This window comes from Petromyzon marinus, chromosome 35 (assembly GCF_048934315.1).
Source record: "Petromyzon marinus isolate PM22_M1 ecotype Great Lakes invasive population chromosome 35, UKy_Petmar_22M1.pri1.0, whole genome shotgun sequence".
NCBI lineage: Eukaryota > Metazoa > Chordata > Hyperoartia > Petromyzontiformes > Petromyzontidae > Petromyzon > Petromyzon marinus.
In genome coordinates, this window is record NC_133701.1 from 10,921,501 (window position 1) to 10,927,500 (window position 6,000).

General features: G+C 46.9%; 1 protein-coding gene across 7 annotated transcripts in view; it reads left to right on the top strand.

Annotated features, from left to right (window-relative positions):
- ELAVL4 (ELAV like RNA binding protein 4) overlaps positions 1–6,000 on the top strand; it is a 194,591-nt gene that overhangs the window by 181,371 nt on the left and 7,220 nt on the right. The gene's annotated exons all lie outside the window — the stretch shown is intronic.

Here is a 6,000-nt window from a genome sequence, read left to right on the forward strand (position 1 = left end):
CGAGTTAAATCCCTGTCCAGTCGCCTGCAGTGGCTCCCCAAGCAGCGTGTGCAAAAGCAATCTAATCCCAGCCTAGTAATCTAATCCCAGCCTAGTAATGTAATCCCAGCCTAGTAATCTAATCCTAGCCTAGTAATCTAATCCTAGCCTAGTAATCTAATCCCAGCCCAGTAATCTTATCCTAGCCTAGTAATCTAATCCTAGCCTAGTAATCTAATCCTAGCATAGTAATCTAATCCCAGCCTCGTAATCTAATCCCAGCCTAGTAATCTAATCCCAGCCTAGTAATCTAATCCTAGCCTAGTAATCTAATCCTAGCCTAGTAATCCAATCCTAGCCTAGTAATCTAATCCCAGCCTAGTAATCTAATCCCAGCCTAGTTATCTAATCCTAGCCTAGTAATCTAATCCTAGCCTAGTAATGTAATCCTAGCCTAGTAATATAATCCTAGCCTAGTAATCTAATCCCAGCCCAGTAATCTAATCCTAGCCTAGTAATCTAATCCCAGCCTAGTAATGTAATCCTAGCCTAGTAATCTAATCCCAGCCCAGTAATCTAATCCTAGCCTAGTAATCTAATCCCAGCCCAGTAATCTTATCCTAGCCTAGTAATCTAATCCTAGCCCAGTAATCTAATCCTAGCCGAGTAATCTAATCCTAGCCTAGTAATCTAATCCTAGCCCAGTAATCTAATCCCAGCCGAGTAATGTAATGCTAGCCTAGCAATCTAATCCTAGCCTAGTAATCTAAACCTAGCCTAGTAATCTAATCCTAGCCGAGTAATCTAAACCCAGCCTAGTAATCTAATCCCAGCCTAGTTATCTAATCCCAGCCTAGTAATCTAATCCCAGCCTAGTAATCTAATCCTAGCCTAGTAATCTATACCTAGCCTAGTAATCTAATCCTAGCCTAGTAATCTAATCCTAGCCCAGTAATCTAATCCTAGCCAAGTAATCTAATCCTAGCCTAGTAATCCTAGCCGAGTAATCTAATCCCAGCCTAGTAATCTAATCCCAGCCTAGTAATCTAATCCTAGCCCAGTAATCTAATCCTAGCCGAGTAATCTAATCCTAGCCTAGTAATCCTAGCCGAGTAATCTAATCCCAGCCTAGTAATCTAATCCCAAACTAGTAATTTCATCCTAGCCTAGTAATCTAATCCCAGCCTAGTAATCTAATCCCAACCTAGTAACTAATCCTAGCCTAGTAATCTAACCCCAGCCCAGTAATCTAATCCTAGCCTAGTAATCTAATCCTAGCCTAGTAATGTAATGCTAGCCTAGTAATCTAATCCTAGCCTAGTAATCTAATCCCAGCCTAGTAATCTACACCTATCCTAGTAATCTAATCCTAGCGCAGTAATCTAATCCCAGCCGAGTATTGTTGTCCTAGCCTAGTAATCTAATTCTAGCCTAGTAATTTAATCCCAGCCTAGTAATCTAATCCTAGCCTAGTAATCTAATTCTAGCCTAGTAATCTAATCCTAGCCGAGTAATCTAATCCTAGCCTAGTAATCTAATCCTAGCCCAGTAATCTAATCCCAGCCGAGTAATGTAATGCTAGCCTAGCAATCTAATCCTAGCCTAGTAATCTAAACCTAGCCTAGTAATCTAATCCTAGCCGAGTAATCTAAACCCAGCCTAGTAATCTAATCCCAGCCTAGTTATCTAATCCCAGCCTAGTAATCTAATCCCAGCCTAGTAATCTAATCCTAGCCTAGTAATCTATACCTAGCCTAGTAATCTAATCCTAGCCTAGTAATCTAATCCTAGCCCAGTAATCTAATCCTAGCCAAGTAATCTAATCCTAGCCTAGTAATCCTAGCCGAGTAATCTAATCCCAGCCTAGTAATCTAATCCCAGCCTAGTAATCTAATCCTAGCCCAGTAATCTAATCCTAGCCGAGTAATCTAATCCTAGCCTAGTAATCCTAGCCGAGTAATCTAATCCCAGCCTAGTAATCTAATCCCAAACTAGTAATTTCATCCTAGCCTAGTAATCTAATCCCAGCCTAGTAATCTAATCCCAACCTAGTAACTAATCCTAGCCTAGTAATCTAACCCCAGCCCAGTAATCTAATCCTAGCCTAGTAATCTAATCCTAGCCTAGTAATGTAATGCTAGCCTAGTAATCTAATCCTAGCCTAGTAATCTAATCCCAGCCTAGTAATCTACACCTATCCTAGTAATCTAATCCTAGCGCAGTAATCTAATCCCAGCCGAGTATTGTTGTCCTAGCCTAGTAATCTAATTCTAGCCTAGTAATTTAATCCCAGCCTAGTAATCTAATCCTAGCCTAGTAATCTAATTCTAGCCTAGTAATCTAATCCCAGCCTAGTAATCTAATCCTAGCCTAGTAATCTAATCCCAGCCTAGTAATCATAGCCGAGTAATCTAATCCCAGCCTAGTAATCTAATCCCAGCCTAGTAATCTAATCCTAGCCCAGTAATCTCATCCTAGCCCAGTAATCTAATCCTAGCCGAGTAATCTAATCCTAGCCTAGTAATCCTAGCCGAGTAATCTAATCCCAGCGTAGTAATCTAATCCCAAACTAGTAATTTAATCCTAGCCTAGTAATCTAATCCTAGCCTAGTAATCTAATCCCAACCTAGTAACTAATCCTAGCCTAGTAATCTAATCCCAGCCCAGTAATCTTATCCTAGCCTAGTAAATCTAATCCTAGCCTAGTAATCTAAGCCTAGCCTAGTAATGTAATGCTAGCCTAGTAATCTAATCCTAGCCTAGTAATGTAATCCCAGCCTAGTAATCTACACCTATCCTAGTAATCTAATCCTAGCCCAGTAATCTAATCCCAGCCGAGTATTGTTATCCTAGCCTAGTAATCTAATCCTAGCCTAGTAATCTAATCCCAGCCTAGTAATCTAATCCTAGCCTAGTAATCTAATCCTAGGCTAGTAATCTAATCCCAGCCTAGTAATCTAATCCCAGCCGAGAAATGTAATCCTAGCCTAGTAATCTAATCCCAGCCTAGTGATCTATTCCTAGCCTAGTAATCTAATCCTAGCCTAGTAATCTAACCCTAGCCTAATAATCTAATCCTAGCCTAGTAATCTAATCCTAGCATAGTAATCTAATCCCAGCCAAGTAATCCTAGCCAAGCAATCTAATCCTAGCCCAGTAATCTAATCCTTGCCTAGTAATCTAATCCTAGCCTAGTAATCTAATCCTAGCCTATTAATCTAATCCTAGCCTAGTAATATTATCCTAGTCAAGTAATCTAATCCCAGCCAAGTAATCCAATCCTATCCTAGTAATGTAATCGTAGCCAAGTAATCTAATCCTAGCCAAGTAATCCTAGGCAAGTAATCCTAGCCTAGCCAAGTAATCGAATCCTAGCCAAGTAATCTAATCCTAGCCAAGTAATCCTAGGCAAGTAATCCTAGCCTAGCCAAGTAATCGAATCCTAGCCAAGTAATATAATCCTAGCCTAGTAATCTAATCCTAGCCAAGTAATCTAATCCTAGCCTAGTAATCTAATCCTAGCCTAGTAATCAAATCCCAGCCTAGTAATCTAATCCTAGCCTAGTAATCTAATCCTAGCCTAGTAATCTAATCCTAGCCAAGTAATCTAATCCTAGCCTAGTAATCTAATCCTAGCCTAGTAATGTAATCCTAGCCTAGTAATGTAATCCTAGCCTAGTAATCTAATCCTAGCCTAGAAATCTAATCCTAGCCCAGTAATCTAATCCCAGCCGAGTATTGTTATCCTAGCCTAGTAATCTAATCCTAGCCTAGTAATCTAATCCTAGCTTAGAAATCTAATCCTAGCCTAGTAATGTAATCCTAGCCTAGACATCTAACCCTAGCCTAGTAATCTTATCCTAGCCTAGTAATCCTAGCCTAGTAATTCTAGCCTAGTAATCTAATCCTAGCCTAGTAATGTAATCCTAGCCTAGAAATCTAATCCTAGCCTAGTAATCTAATCCTAGCCTAGTAATCCTAGCCTAGTAATCCTAGCCTAGTAATCTATTCCTAGCCTAGTAATCCTAGCCTAGTAATTCTAGCCTAGTAATCTAAGCCTAGCCTAGAGCATGCATGATGGTGGTGGTGGTGGCGGCGGCAATACTGTGGTTCAGGAGCTCGATGGCAACGCCGAGGTCTGCTGCTGGCCACGGCGAGAGGGGCGTCAGGACAGAGGGAGAGAGAGTTCGTGTTGTTTTGTTGTTCCTCCTCCTCCTCCGTTGAGGCAACGCAGCGGCTTTACTACTGCACACATTCCCTCGCGATGACATCACGATGCACTGGAGGGACGCGTCAGCTTGAGGAGTCTTGCGACAAACAAAAGACAATCCCCGACCGCTGAGAGATTTCCAAATGGATTCTTCATCGGTGCCGATAGCACAGCGCCGATAGCACAGTTGAGATAAACCAAGTGTGAGGGGTGGGGGGTGGAACAGGAGGCTGGAATGGAACGCTCTTACTATTTCCATTACCCCGAGCCAAATAGAAATCATGGGACGATACCGTCAGCGACGTATAAGTCCGTGTTGATGCCGCTACGATCCCGGTAAATTTGCGTGTTGCCAAAAAGAGAAAAAGCGCATCCCCGCCTGTGAAAAGAATAAAATAAAAAACATTTTGCTGTCCGGCATCTCCCTATTAGAACAACAACAAGAACAAAAACAACAACTACAGACACAGAAACTATCGCAAAGTTTGCGGCGCTGATCGCAAGAGACAAGCGAGACACGGGGAGATAAATGAGGAACGGAGAACGGGAAAACTTTTATTCCACGTTATTTCGAGCGGGGGGAGGGGGGGGGGAGAAGAAGTAAAGGGAGGCAATTTCGTCACCATCGCAGCGAGATGGGAGAGGGGAGAGAACGGCAGCCCGGACGGAGCCGTGCAATCGCCTGCCGTGCGCCAGGGAGATTACATTCGGAGGCCGGGCCGCTACGGTTTGTCAAGCCTCTTGAGCAGTGGGGGAGTTGGGAGGGGGGGGCACGGGGGGACGCTGGCCGACGGGATGCATAGCGGCGGTGGCGGCAGCGGTGCGAGGAGCTTGTGTGGGGTTTTTTTTTTAAAGAGCTTTATATATTTTTATATTTTTATTTATTTGAAAAATCCCACGTGTGGAGGAGGTCAAGCCCCAGCAAATATGAACCCGGAGTGGCGACGGGGCTGTCGAGGCACGCGCTCGATTTTCGGGGGGGGGGGCGTGTGGAGCCCCCACCCCACTGGATTGACTGGGAGCGCCCCCCTCCCCGCTCCCCCCCTACCCCCCCCCCCGCCTCCCGGCCGTGCCGACCCCGTGTGATTGAAATCAAATCCGCTGCGCTCGCCTCCTCAGCTCTGCCGGAATCCCTCGGCGCAAAGTAGTGGTGGCCAAGTGGCCCAAGGCCGGCCGTGGCTGTTGGCACGCGGTCGGCGAGAGGGGGGGGGGGGGCAGGCACAGTGACCCCGCGGAGCCCGGCGCTCCCAAGCGCCCAGCCCGGCGCTCCCAAGCGCCCAGCCCGGCGCTCCCAAACGCCCAGCCCGGCGCTCCCAAGCGCCCAGCCCGGCGCTCCCAAGCGCCCAGCCCGGCGCTCTCAAACGCCCAGCCCGGCGCTCCCAAACGCCCAGCCCGGCGCTCCCAAGCGCCCAGCCCGGCGCTCCCAAGCGCCCAGCCCGGCGCTCTCAAACGCCCAGCCCGGCGCTCCCAAGCGCCCAGCCCGGCGCTCCCAAGCGCCCAGCCCGGCGCTCCCAAGCGCCCAGCCCGGCGCTCCCAAGCGCCCAGCCCGGCGCTCTCAAACGCCCAGCCCGACGAGAGCGATGTCCCCACCGTGGGGCGGGGCGACCGCGCGTCGCCCACGCGACCCCCACGGCTTGCGGGCGAGGCAAGAGGCAGGCTTCTTCGAGGAAGTCGACCCAATGCAATCTCATCTGCTGAAATCTTCAACGGTGCTCTTTGTTGCTGATCGAGTTTTTTGTGGGGGTGGCTGTGCCAAGCAATGGTGGTTAAACAGAATCATCATCCTTGGTCTTACACGAGTGATGCGTGTG